Source organism: Heterocephalus glaber, unplaced genomic scaffold (genome assembly GCF_053883595.1).
Source record: "Heterocephalus glaber isolate CG9 unplaced genomic scaffold, H.glaber_assembly_v1.0 deba00001446, whole genome shotgun sequence".
Lineage (NCBI taxonomy): Eukaryota > Metazoa > Chordata > Mammalia > Rodentia > Bathyergidae > Heterocephalus > Heterocephalus glaber.
In genome coordinates this window covers 2,959,873-2,974,673 of record NW_028258298.1, presented here as the reverse complement: position 1 = coordinate 2,974,673, position 14,801 = coordinate 2,959,873, and the positions used below count along the sequence as shown (strand labels likewise).

The 14,801-nt window shown below is 39.0% G+C and overlaps 1 protein-coding gene and 1 long non-coding RNA gene across 11 annotated transcripts in view; both read right to left on the bottom strand.

Annotated features, from left to right (window-relative positions):
• The window catches only part of Opcml (opioid binding protein/cell adhesion molecule like), a 1,190,405-nt gene that overhangs the window by 463,036 nt on the left and 712,568 nt on the right, over positions 1-14,801 (bottom strand). The gene's annotated exons all lie outside the window — the stretch shown is intronic.
• The window catches only part of LOC147827414 (uncharacterized), a 56,792-nt gene extending 41,991 nt beyond the window's left edge, over positions 1-14,801 (bottom strand). The window contains exon 1 of the long non-coding RNA XR_015452409.1: positions 1-14,801. This exon is cut by the window's left edge and continues 31,872 nt beyond it. This is a non-coding gene — a long non-coding RNA (uncharacterized LOC147827414).

Genomic DNA, 14,801 nt, shown 5'->3' with positions numbered 1-14,801 from the left:
GCGGGGGGCGGTGGGGGAGGGGGACACTCATCCACCATAGTTCCACCTCCAAGGGGCGGGGCTGCCTGGGCAGGTCTCCAGCCTCACTGAGATCTTTACTGTTAAAGAAGGGGAAACAATTCCTGGTCTATAAGATCTATACTTCTATTTGAAATTGGAGGAAAAAAATGCTTATAAAGTACCTGGTACAAATAAGGGCTCCATAAACTTTAGCCACTAAATTAGCCATCAACAAATGCTGCTGCTTACAATTACCAAAACTCCACATTGTTAGGAAAGATCTCTCTCTCTTTCCGCACCCCCCTTCCCTCCCTGTGTTGCAAACCAAAATGCCAAATACTTTCCTCTTTTAAAATCTAATGTATATGTTTAGGATACCTAGCACTAACTGACCCATGGACCTCCCCAAAAGACAGCACTAGTTATTCTTTTCATCAAGGTAGAGAAGGGCCAACAGTGTAAAACAAACCCTGTGAACTTGAAGGATCTGAGGACAATGGTGCAGCCACAGGTCATGATTGCTGTGGGCTGTGTGACGGGGCTCACAGACCCAGATGGGTTTTGAGTGTGGGTGTCTTGTGTGCATGCTAAAATGATAGAGTTTTACACTTCAAGAGGTAAATTACCTGATATGTGAATTATACCTCAGTAAAGCCATCTTTTAAAAAACAATTAAAAAATTAAAAATTTCCTTGAAACTCGATTGAAAAATCTTCAAAAATTTCCCCAAGCTAGTAGAAACAACTTGAGTGTATTTAGAAAACAGTGTTCCTCAAAAATGCAAAATACATTAAAATGAAGAGGGATCATATCTATAATAACAATTTATATTAATTCTTTCTCATATAACAATTCCAAAAAAAGACAAGATATCATCATAGATCCAGGTCAACTGAAGTTTATTGAAAGAGAATATTTCAAATTTCATCCTAAGGAAAATGTTTAAAAAGAAAACCTTCAAGAGCTATGGAAATGAGGAAGAAACTACATGAATTAAGCCAATAATGCAACAAAAAACGACCTCTTCTATTCATGAAGTTAGCTTACCCTTCTTTCTTTCCCTCCTTTCTTCTCTCTCTCTCTCTCTCTCTCTCTCTCTCTCCCTCCCTCCCTCTCCCTCTCCCTCTCTCCCTCTCTTTCTCCTCTTTCCAGGATGTCACTAAATTGCTAAGCTGCTCAGGCTGGACTGGAACTTGAAATCCGCCCGCTTTAGCCTCCCAGAAGTCAGCTTTTTTTCTTTCAACTAGGGCCCCTCCAGAGATATGAGTCTTTCTGCAACCTTTCCCTGTTTCTTCCTATCTGTCCTCCAGCATTCCCATATAATCATCTAGTGCTTTCAGAGTAGCCCATAGCTGAGTCTCCCTCCACCTCATCCAGTATTTCCGTCAGGTAAAGTATTCCCCATTATTAATTCCTGTGAGAGCTTGTGGAGGATCACACTGATGAAATGATATCTGTATTAACATGGGCTTGGGGAAGCTGCCACCTCGTCACTCAGCAGCTCTGACCATAGCTTTCCCTCTTTCCAGCAATATTCGCAGTAGCTTAAGGCCTAAACAAACCTGGTTTGAGGAACACAGAAGGAAAGCAATTTGCCTCTGCTGCTGTTATTAACCATGGGGTTTAAGAAGGCAGAAGACCTCTCAGCCCTCAGGAGAAATCCCTGCTGAAGCCAGAATTTAAGAAAGTCTTGGAACTAAGTGTTGGACAATTCAGGGACCTAATGTTTGCTTGTCAGAGTTTTTCACCCCTAGGCACTGTTTTCAAATCATGATCACATAAATAGAAAAGATTCTTCCCACTATATCAATTCACGTATTCGTGGAAATCCTGGACACCTGTGAAGGTTCAGAGTGAGTGCATTGCTAACACTTCCTATGAAAATGTGCACATGAAGCTAAGCCCATGTTACACACTGTTCCTCTGTAACATCGCGATATATCTCTTTTTTACATCCCCAGTTCCTGACTCGTAACTCCCTCCCCAAGGCAAGTCACAGAACCCTAATCATCCCTTGCCTTTCTCTCTTGGAGTGAGACTTAAAGAAATCCTCTGACCTACTTTGTCTAATGCAAGATGGTTAGACCTCATTTAAGGAGGCTTGCCCCTGCCCAAGAGCAAGGGATAGAGAACACCCTGCACAGACTGACCTTGCTGGGTCTCTCCTCCTGCTCTGTAGTCCTATATTGGTGCTTTCAGTGTAACCACGTTTCCACACCATTGCCATGCTTCAATCATGCTTGTGTAATGAAGTTGCAATAAAAATCCCCCAGGGCAGAATCTGGAGGGCTTAAAGACTGCTAAGCACGTTGAGGTACCTGGAGGGCAGTGCACCCCAACACCCCTGCCCACACACCTCAGCCTGCTCATCTCCTCATCTGTCTGTACTCATTGAAATAAATCAGTAAACATGTTTCATCCACGTTTGAGCCACTTTAGGGACTTTATGGAATCTGCATAGGGCATTGTGGGAACTTTGATCTCCAGCAGATCTGACAGAAACACAAATCAAATAACAAGGGCTTCCAATTCAGGAAGTGGAAAGGGGTAGGGGCTGGGACCTACACTTGTGAGACCTGATGCGATCTCTGGGCAGACAGTGTCAGAACTGAATGGAACTGGAGATATCCAGCTGATGTCTGCTACCATACTGATTGCTTGCAGGCTGGTGAGTAAAATACCCACACCTTTCAGCATCACAAAAAGTCTTTGTTGTTGATTGTTGTGGTGAGAAAACAAAAGAAAAACAAGAAAAAAAGGTTTGTTTTTTCTATCTACCCTTCTATCATCTTATTTAACACATGACACATACTCACCCTAAAACGTTAGGTGATACTAAGACACTGGAGGGTAGAAAAGTCAAATAATTTGTACAGTCTCAGACTAAGAAGCTGGCCCCCAGGCACGTGGATTTTTCCATTTAGTCACACTTGGGTAGGTCTTGGCTTTTAAAAAGCTATCACCTAGTTAATTTATGACATTACCTTTATTTGTGGGGAATTTTTTTTAGTTGCAGGGAATTCATTTCATTATTTTATATGTCTACTTTTTCAAAGTGTGGTTCTTCATCAGGGCTGGGCATCTACTCACCAGAGAATCTTTTTCCCAAATAATTCCTATCACCAGAATTCTCCAGCAAGAGTACTAGAACTAGAGTGCAAGCGGGTGCTGTGGAAAAGCTGTCACAGACCCAAGAGCCCAAGAAGGAGAACCCCTGTTAGAACATCCCAATGGCCTTACTGCAGATGCAAATGTGTGTATGTGCAGGTGCGGTACCTTTGTCTGGCAGCCAGAACAGAGCCTGGGACAGAAAATCTATCAACTGATACCTGCTGAAGAATGACTGACATTGTCAATCAACGTTGTCAGGAAACTATTTCAGTCTATAAAATGTTGGCCACAGTACTGAGATTATAGTAGGATGCCTACATATGTCATATATATGATGTATATGTGTATATATATATATATCTTATATATCATATATATGAAGGCCAGAAAGATTGATGCTGATTGCATTGTTCCTGATCACATCCACATAAGCTTTGCTGAATTTGGGTGACAGCTTCAGATAAAAACATCAAGGGAAAGATTAAAGAAAGGCTATGTGGGTATCTGAAGACTAATCCATGGTACAGGCAGCTAAATATATGGTTTAACTAGCTATTACCTACTAAAGGTCGCTTGGGTACACAACACTTGGCATATTGGGAAAACCAATCATACACACACACACACACACACACACACACACACACACACAACCTTCTATAGCAGAAACTTTGGGGACCAAATACAGAATGGGTCAAACTTTAAAAAGCTTATCATCTATGGGTGGAATAAACCAAGTAAGCTAACAAATGACAACTAAGATTGTGTTAAAATCCATCACAGAGACATGGGAGTAGACATCTTGGAAGTAGATGTAGGGGGATGGTGGTTAGGAAGTTTTCTTAGTGGAGTTGCACCCAGACTTGGTTTCAAATAAGAAGTGATGAAAGGTATGCAAAAGAGAATCATATCCTAGACAAGTATATCAGTGTTTGTGAAGATCCAGGGTCAGGATATAGGTTTGTGGTCAATTTTGGAAGAGTAGATTAACAAACATTTTTTATATAGGGTCTTATAGAAAATGTTATTAAGTTTTTTTGAAGGATACATGTTTTCTGTTGTACATGCTCAACTACCAACTGTAATAGGAAAGGAACTACATAGAATATATTTTTATATAAAAAAGAGCAATCCTGAGTCCCTATGAAACTATTCAAAAAAACATCCAACAGGCCAATTTGGTGTGGGTATGTTTTGCCAACCTTGGTCTAAGACGAAGGGACCCTTCCTCCTGGATCATTACTTATTCTATTACTCACAAGTGGACTGATGCCACTGGGAAATTGCTACCCATGTAAGACATAGAAGAATGTATGGAAATAAAAAGAAATATAACATTTTAAAATATCACTATAGTTTTGAAAGAAATCAAAGACTTCTACCTGTATAGACAACACACATGTGCTACTTCCATAAATATACTTCTTCAGTCGCTCTGCTCTGGTGTATAGTAGGATGAAGGCATATGGAGAAGTTCTACCAAGATTACTGCTGAGAAAACAGGGTGAGCAATTGCCACTTGTCTCTAATGTCATTCCTTGACATAACTGCTGACAGTTCCTTTAAGTCACCATTTCCCTTGTGTGTAGACCACTTCAGTTATTCACTGATGAACTAAGGTAAACTCCTTCTAACAACAGCTTAAAGAGGAAAAAGGAAAGCAAATATGGAGCAAAGAATCATATTTCAAACTCACACACTCTGATTGGGCCTCAAATTCTCTTACTCTCTCCAGATTCCCAGATTTCTGTGTATTCACACCCAATAAATCATTCCTAAAACTTCTTTCACTCCATTCTATAAAGATTCACACCTGTCATTCTGCAAGCACACTGAAAACTTTTTCTCCTTCTCTTCCTTTCTTTTTCTTTCTTTCTTTCCTTTCTTTCTTTCTTCCTCCCTCTCTTTCCCTTTCCCTTTCCTTCTTCACCCTTCTCCACCTCCGTTCTTCTCTCCCTCTCAACCCCTTTCCACTTCTCATCCTCCCTCCCTCTCTCTGACCCCCTCCTCTCTTTACCTACACAATTATTTTTTCCTACACCTAGTAACAACTTTATTCCCATACATCCCCTCCTTCCAGTCTTCCATGCAATGAAAGCTGATTCTGATACAGCCTGGGACAAATTGACCCAGCCAAGCTACATAGACCCAGCTGGAACACTTGATGTTGACCTTTTCTGTATCACATTTCAGCATGCTGAGAGCAATATTCCACAGAAATTAAATGGTTTTTGGTGTCACCTAAATTAAAAGTTAATTAAAAGACAGGCAGAACACAATTCCATTAAGCATCTTAATACTTTGAGCAAAATACATTTATAGTTTCCTTCTGAGCTGCTGCTGGTCAGGTTCTTCCATCCAGGACCACAGGGCTCTCTCTAGCAAAGTCTAAGGGAAGGAATTTCACAGAGCCAAGGTCTGCTGTTTCAGTGTACAAAAGTGTACACACACAAAACTGAACCTCAACAAAAGCCCAGCTCTTGATGCATGGCTGCTTTCCTAAGCCTTCCCACCACAAGCTGAAAACACTAAGACCAAGATGGCCGCCAAGGACCACCTGTCAATTAAACCTGGATTTGGGAAATACAGCCAAAAGTGGATGGAAACATTGTTTCAGCTGGTTCCTATAAAACACTTTTCTCTGCTCCCTCAAAAAATACTGCTTTCTCATAAACATTAGAAGGAAACATCATTTTTTAAAATCCCATAGTCAAGCAAAAAGAATATCTAAGAGGTAGCCTTCTAATTCTTTAACCACATCATTCACACCTAAAAAACTTAGAATCTTAGGCTTCTGGTAGCTTTAGCATTGATTGAGTCCAACATCTTAGCATTTCCTACTAGCCTGCAAAAGGGTGTCTAGTCATTGGACAGCAAATCACTCCTGAGAATTTACATTTTAGGAACAGTGTAAAATGCTGGCACTGGAAAGACAAGACTCTCAACACTGCTCATTTTGTCAACCACTAGTAGCTGGGAACTTTCTGTGTATACCACTCATCCTCAGGACAACTCTGTATGGCTGAGTTCTTTTTTTGGTACCAGGGATCGAACTCGGGTCCTTGCATTTGCTCAGCAGGCAGTGAAACCACTGAGCTAAATCCCTGACCCATCTGGAGTGTTCGGTTATTCACCACTGTCTCTTGGACGTGGGGGTAAACTCAGAGAGTAGGTCGTGAACACATGACTCTTAAAGGTGCATGGCAGGGTCCTCAGGTTCAAGCACAGAATAACCAGAATGGAAACACCTTCACAACTGTAAATCTCTAGTCCCTTGTTATTTGGTTAAATATTTTACTTCTTTTTAATTAGTGTTCCTTTTGTTGTGCAAATGTATTCCATTGCTTCAGAGTAAAGGTATATTCCTTCTTACCCAAATGTCCTTGGAGTAGAAACCCAGGATCACCTCGATTTGTGCAGTTATCAGAATTAAAAACAGTATGAAAGATAACATTTTTGAACCTGAACCGAATAGAATGCAAGAGCCCCATCTCCTCTAGATTATAATAATAATTAATGTTAGTGATTTTCAGTAAAGTTTCTTCCTTATGCATCAATTGTTCTGGGTAAGACTATCGCCTGGCTCCTTAGGGGAGAATAGGGAATAAAGGCAGGAAGTTACAATGGGGTCCTCACAGGGTTTTTCAATGTCTTTCAGGCATCCTAGATAGCACCAAAGATGATGCCTTTTGGTCAGGTATTTGAGCCTGAAATTAAAATTGTGAAGTGTAGTCTCTGGAGCATTCTTCGCTTCTTTTTCTTCTTCTTCTTCTTCCCTTCTTGGTATTGATTTTTCTCCTTTCATTGGCTGGTATTACTTTTTTCTTGTTGCTGGGGATTTGTTAGAGCCACATCTGTACATGATTTCTTATTTATGTTTGTTTTGTACATAAGCACCAGATGCTTCAACTTCCAGCTCCCCAATCAGTCAAGAGAGAACTGCATATTAGTCAGGGTTGTAGCTTGGGCAGAATGAGGAATCTGCTTGATCCCAGTGCCTGGTCAAAACAGGACAGACCATCGCATGGGTATCAGCAATGATACCCATGGCTAGAGGTGGCTGGTCTGAGCTCTACCATATTGAGAAGCAAAATGATAAAGCATACAGCACTTAGTACTAGAATCTGTAGGAATCAGGGGGATTCATTAAATTTTTTAAGTAGGAAATTGAAAGAAACTTTGCAAATATGCCTGTTTGAGATCATATTTGTCAAGAGAAAGCATTGACTCCAGGTATCTCATGAAAGCTTGCATTCATTTCTGTAACAAATTATACTGCTGTTTTACAGGTATGATGTCACCTTTAAGGAATATTCTCCCTCTCGTGAATGCAGTTGATACAATCCTGGAAGGTAATGGATGATGGTTTCCCCTGCAACACACTGTGTATTTGTACATACATGCTTTCCACTCACCTTGGGATATAGTAATCACCTAAGACATCCCAGCAAGCTTCTTTGCTTGTTGTATGTATGTGGAAAGCTTGGCATTTCCAAGTCTGTGTGTGCTTGGGCTCCTACCACAAACTTCCCAAGGAGATACTGGAGAACTGGGAGCATTCCTCCAGCCTCTCTGTGATCTTTGTGAAGATCAGAGTAGCAAATTATAACTGGAGCAGAACTGCAGGGAATCTTGAGGTTTGTAGGTATGATACACTAGTAAATCTGAGGCAAGACCTTATCTGGTGCAAGGCAGTAATTTGTCTATAAAATACTGGGATAGAGTCATACCTACATTCTCATCCTAATTCTGCCTCTCATAATCTTGTGTGATTTGGGGAAAACATTTTTCTGTTGCCTATATCCTACAAAATATGACAGTCCTGCTTCTTCTTTCGTTATAGAAAACTAAAATAGATCATAACAACAATGAATGCCGTATCAAGTCTGCAAGCAGAAGGCAGGACTGACACTTGGCAAAGTTGGTGAAGTTGGTATGATCTCCACATGTTCTCTCCTGCTCCTGCCTTCATATGTAATCAAAGCTCTGGACAGTGGTACTGCTCAGTGGGAACACAATGTGATGATGACAGAAAATAGCAGGATCAGAAATTCTTAGGCTTTGGCATTCTCCTAAAACAGTGTGCATAGTGTTAGTATGCAGTGCTTTTATACGCATACTCTTATCTTCTCAAATCCAAAGCATCCAGTGCTATTTCCCCTGCTTTGCAGTCCAGGAAACTGATATTGAGAGTATGAATAACTTGTTCAACTGAAATATTGGTTACTGGAAGAATTCAGGAGTTCATGTGTATGACTTCATGTCATATGAAAATATCAGCTCTCTATTCAATTGCATCATGCAGCACATGCTACTGAGCACCAACTATATGCCAAAATATTCTTTTGGGCACTGAAGAGACACTAAAGACTAAAACAGGCAAAGCTTTTGCCTTTGAGAAATTAATCTTCTAAAGGAAGTTGGTTGATCATAATAAAATAAACACAGAGGATGTAACATGCTGAACACTGGTAAATGATAAGAAAACAAGTCAAGTGGGATACGCAGTGGGGAAGACCAGGCCAGGACAGGTGAAGGTGCAATTTTTCCACATGAAGGAGATGCCTATCTGAGGAGATCAACTGGAGGCAGAAATCTGAATGAATCACCAGAAGTCATGCAAATGCCTTGAAGAACAGAGTCCTCAGCAGCAGAGAGACACAGCAAATGTACAGCTTACTAGGGAGACTGAGCAGGCAAGTCCAGGGCCAGCAAGGATGGAGCACACAGCAGGTCAGATGGCTAAATGAGGCAAGCCAGAGCCTAGGAGTTCACACCCAAGGAGGGATGGATTGTGTAGGCTTCCATCTGCCATGGTACAGGCAGATTGTCTTCTCAATCAAAGCAGAACTCATGGATTTCCAGAGTTCTTTGCTGTTTTCAGTCAAGCAGATGAAGTATCAACTCTCTTCCATCCTAACAACTTGAAGATATGAATGTTGGCAATTTCCCTAAATATTTTTATCTTTAACCTGAGAGTGAGGATGAAAAGAGAAACTTTTCTTTTTTGTTTTTTTTTTTGGTACTGGGGATTGAACTTGGTACCGTGAGCTTGAGAGGCAGGCGCCGGAAACACTGAGCTAAATCCCTGGCCCAAGAAAAACTTTTCTACCCATTTTGGAAGCTTTAACCAGATTGTGTAGATTTTGTAATTTAACCATCCTTCTCAGTGAAATAATCCTCCAAAGAGGCGTCTTCATTACTACCAAGGTCTAAAGTCCCCACAGGAAAGCTCCCCTCTTTGTCAGGATCTGCATTTACTCAGGAAAGATAAGCCTTCCTCACCCCCTGTGGCTATGGATGACTGGTCCCCCTCATCCCAGTACACCAATCAGGTGCCACTTAATATGATCCCCAGCCATCCTGAGAAATTAGATCAATCCCCTATCACCCATTAAAAGGCCCATAAACAGTTGCAACATCAAATTAGTGCTGGTAGATTTCTCCAACTTGAAACATGCTAAAATGCACAGTTGGGTAAGAAGAATCAATTACGGGCAGACAGAGTGTTGGAAGTTAAACCATTTGTTTATTTTATGACTCTGCGCTGTGCAAAGGTTGTGTGTGTGTGTGTGTGTGTGTGTGTGTGTGTGTGTGTGGTGTGTTTATACTGCAGTTCAGATTTAAAATCACTCGTGTGTATAGTATCCATAATTCAATCTATGATTGGAGCGGAAACTACCCACAGAGTAAGAGGTTATTATTTGAAGAGTCAGAAAGGCTTGGATTTTTAACTTTGTAATTTGTAATTAAGTTTATTGTAGCTTTCCTACCTCCTAAATCTCTGTCAACTGAGATTAAATTTAAATGAGAAGCTAACAATTATTCAGCAAATAGACTATGCATCCAATAATCATAACCCAGATTAAACAGGCTAGTGCTCGCCTCACCTTCCAAAGTCATCAGACAATTGACATGTCCCCAGTATCATTTTTTTAACTGTTAACATCTTTTCTAAACACACACCCCAAAATGATAAAGGAGATAATATAAAGAGGTTATCCGCAGGAAGTCCATGCTCTCTCTCACCAGGTTCTGTAAATAGAATGCAGGTAGGTCTGTCCATTCCAATGGGGAGGAAAACCACATCTCTGTTCTCACCAGCCTTTAACTGAACTGTAGCATACACCTTCCTTATGACAACAGGGAACCAATCATGGGTGTCAGTGGAGCCTATGATTTTATTGGCCAGAAAGTTCACAGCTATTCTCATATGATATTTGCTGCCAATACCTTGAAGTATCGTTTCATTCAACCTACTCTCAAATTTATGTTCATCATTAGACTCACTGCTAGATTTAATTTAAAGTATTAATAACAGAGCATATCACATTTTTGAAAAAATATATTAATAACTACATTTTAATATGATTAATTTCCTTTGTAATCCCATGTACATGTCAAAAGGATTTAAAGGATTTAAATTCAAAACAAAACACATTCCAATTCTTGTTTTCATCTTCTATTCCTCCTTTCCTTCTCCTCCTCTTCCTCCTCCCTCCCTCCAGTTCCACCACCTTCCCCTCTGAGAGAGGTCTATCTCCATACTTCCTATTCTCTATCTTTTATTTTACTCTTTATCTTTACCCTGGGCTTCCTCATATAAGAGAAACCCTGTAATATTTCAACTTGAGTGTCTAATTTATTTCACTCAATTATGGTCTCAAGGTGCATCCATTTTCCTACAAATGACTTAAGTTTATCTTATGTATAGGAATTTCAGACAAGAAATGTAAACATTATGTACTATAAACATGTCCCAAAGAAAAGGAAGAAAAAAAAAAAGAAAAGGAAGGAAATCAAAAAATGGGTGTGGGGAGGGAAGGGAAGGGAAAGGATGAAAAAAGGAATGAAAATGTGTTATGTTCATGTACCAACTTCACACAAGGAATGTAAACATTGTGTACTACAAACAAGTACTAATAAAAAATAAATATCTTTTAAAAACCTTAAAACAGACAAAGAGCTCAGTTCCAGGAGGACCTGTTGCTAAAATTCTCAGAGGCTTCACCAGAGGATCCAATGTGGGTCAATAGTCTCCCACTGGCTCCTGCCAAAGAGATTTTTCTGCCTGGCTTCTCACAATGCCAGAAAGCCACCATACACAAGTCCATTTTGAGTATGATGTTTCTTTTCTTACATGCCCATAATTAATTACACACATGAAATTAATTAATGGCATAAAAAGTAAAAAAGAATACAATTGAAAATAAAGTGGCTATAATTCTGAGTATTCTGCTAAATGCATTTAATCTTCAAATCCTACGGGTTAGTTCTATTATTTCCCCCATTTTATATACAAGAAAACTGAGATTAACAAAGTACAGCCAGTCACATTCAACTAGGTTCTCTCTGAACTAAACTGCATGCTGCATGCTGGGGGTAATATTCCTTCCCCCGGGGAACCAGATGTGAAAGAAAGGAGGGGAAAAAGTGTCCAGACCAGTGCGGGGTTTCAGGACACTCCACCTCTAAACAGACCACTCTGGTACACGGATTATTTAGAACTGAAAGCACTTGAAAAGCAGTTGTTGTAAGGGCCCCTGCAGAGGAATGTCCCAGGTACAAGATGCACTCCCTCTACCAGGGGAAAATAAATGCTCTCCTCACCAGAGATAGCAAGAAAAAGCCAAGAGAAACCTATGCAAAAGGCCTTCTTCATTAAAATAACTCACTTTTCATACAGCTTTACTTACGTATGCAGTGGCTGTTCTACAACTGCCACTATTGGATGACCCTGTGTGTAAACTCATTGGCCAATTCTTGGGGTTTCCTTTTTTTTTATGAGGTCTCCCATGTATATGTAGAAATTAAATAAAATGTGTATGCTTCTCTCTTATTAATCTGTATGTCAGTAACAGTTGGCAAACCCAAGAGGGTAGAGCAAAAATTTTACCTCCTGTATACCAACATCTTTCAAAATGTGTTCTGCAGACCCCTGGAGGTCCTGGAGAATTTTTCAGAGGGCTTGTGAGGCCAGATGTGTAGTTAAAATAATTCAAAGGCATTATTTTCTCTCTCACTGGGTTAACATTTGCACTAAAAGTGCCAAAGCAATAGTGGGTAAAGCTCCTGGCTCCTGAGCCTGAAACAATGCAGCAGCACCAAAAAGTGTATACTCCAGGCCCATCCCTGCCTGCACAGCAATAAAAGAGACAGAAAACGAAAGGGGAAGAAAAATAAGAACCCTGTGTCACTGAAGAATGTCTGATGGAGTGGTGAATGTCAGCAATTAGAGTCAACATCTTGACTCTTGACTACACATTTTTAAATATTTTGCATGGCAAAATAGAAGGAATATATACATACAGCCTTTCCATATCACAAAGTATAATGGCTGCCCAGAAGTTGGGGTGGGGTTGGCAAGCCACATCTGGTGTGCCACCTGCTTTTGTGTGGTCCTTGAACTGAGTAGGGTTTTTCGTTTTGTTTTGTTTTACATTTTTAAAAGATTATAAAAATGAAAAAAAAAAATATGACAGAAATCTTATGCAGCCCACAAAGCCTAAAATACTTACTCCCTGGTCTTTACCAAAATAATTTGCCAGCAAAATAAAAACAAATGTGTAATTATCTGAATTGGGAGCAGAAATATATGCAATTTTCATAAGCACTATTGTTCCTTGAATGAACTACAGACAAACCACAGTTCTTCAGGATTGGTATCTTACAATTTCTTAAAAACAAATGTATATCATTTCAAGGAAAACAACTGGTATTATTTATTGCTGGAGATAAAATTTGAGTTCTTATGGGGAAAATAAGAATTTTGGAAAACTTAAATTTGTCATGATGCTCTTGATGTATCCCAATATTTAAAGGCTTTTCAAATGAGACTGATGGTATTATTAATAAAAATTTTCTTTTTATATTTCATAAAAATATAAAATTTTCTTTTTATATTACATAAGGAAATCTGTCAATATTTGGAAAACTTGCAAACCTGTGAATCAATATTTTTTTCCCCCATTAACTTTATTGGTACATTTTAGGTATAAAATACAGTTACGTTCATCATTGGGATCTTGTACCATTACATGAGTATCTTGGTTCTTATTTTTTTTCCCCTTCCCTTGCCCTCCCTTTACCCCCTCCACCCTTCCCTATTTGCAAAGACCTTGTTTCCATTTTTTTCTCTTCTTATATTTTTTCCTTTCCCTTTTTTCCCTTCCCCTACCCCTCCCTATTCCCCTGCTCTTTTAGACCTTTTCTTCCTGTTACACAATATCAGTTATACATTTTTTAAATTACAATATTAAGATCTAGGAGACATTACCACAGATTTTACAGAATTTAAAAGGATATAGAAAGCATATTACAAAAATCATTTTTGAAATAATTTTGACAACTTCTAAGAAGTAATTTAGAAGGTGAATGAAACTAACTCTGGAGGAGATATAAAATTTGAATAGCACCTATTAAAGAAAGTATATTCCTAGCTTGAAAACCTACCTATATGACAACAGCAGGCTCATAAACATTTTAACTGATAAATTATATCAAACAATTAAAGCATAAAACAGAAGGAACACTTCTCCCCTCATTTTAGGAAATCAACATTGTGCTAATCCTAAAACTGGATAAAGATAATAGGAGAAAAATATATGAACATAGATAGAAATTTGTTTAACAAAACAAACTATTAGAAGTCAGATCTGGCAGGATGTAGAAAGTGGTTTTGTTATAGGGATGGCAGTGTTGGTTCAGCATTGGAAGATCCACCCCCAAAAGTCATCATTTTAACAGAGGAAAGGAAAAAGCCATATGAACTTGTCACTAGTTGGAGAAAAAGTATTAGACTAAATTCTACAGCTGTTCATGGTAAAAGCTATCAGGAGACTAGAAGTAGAACAGAAACTTCTCAACAAATTAAAGACATGTACTGCATACTTGCAGTGAGAACGCCTTATATGAATGGAGAAGATACAATGCTTTCTCCTTAAGGTGGGGTACAAGGGCAGATATGCTTACTCTTTATCTGTCCACTAAACTTTGAAACCTAGGCGCCACCAAAATAGTCTGGCAATAAAATGACACAATTAGGATAGGATTGACATGGCAGAAGCAAAATCTTTATATGTAGATGAAATGATCATCCACAGAGAAAATACTAAGAAATCTCGAGGAGCCCCTAGAACTTGTACTTGAATTTAGCAGGATTAGAAAACACAAGGTATATATAAAAATTCAGGTCTGTGTATACTTGCTATAAATGAAGAACTGGATATTGAAATTTAAAAGTTATGTAGGAGTACAAAGGACCCAGAAAGCCAAAAACAAAAACAAAAACAGTGTTGGAAGACGTTCAGCACCCAATTTTAAGACTTCTTCTAAAGCTACAGTAATCAATGCAGTGTTGGTGTAAGGAAAGACATATAGATCATTGGAGTAAAACAGAGAATCTAGAAATAGAATCACACATATATGGTCCACTAAGTTTTGAAAGATTATTTAACATTAGCATTTTATAGAATATAAACTCGATTCAAGAGCCAAGGAAGAGATATTGTCTTCGGCAAATGGCACTGGAACACCTGGTATCCATATATAAAAATTTAACCTCAACCCTTTTTTTCCATACATGGAAATAACTTGAAGGGATCTATGAACCTAAACATGAAAGCCTAAAAGTATAAAACTTTAAGAAGAAATTATAAGGGAAAACATTTATGAATTCAAGGTAGGCAAGA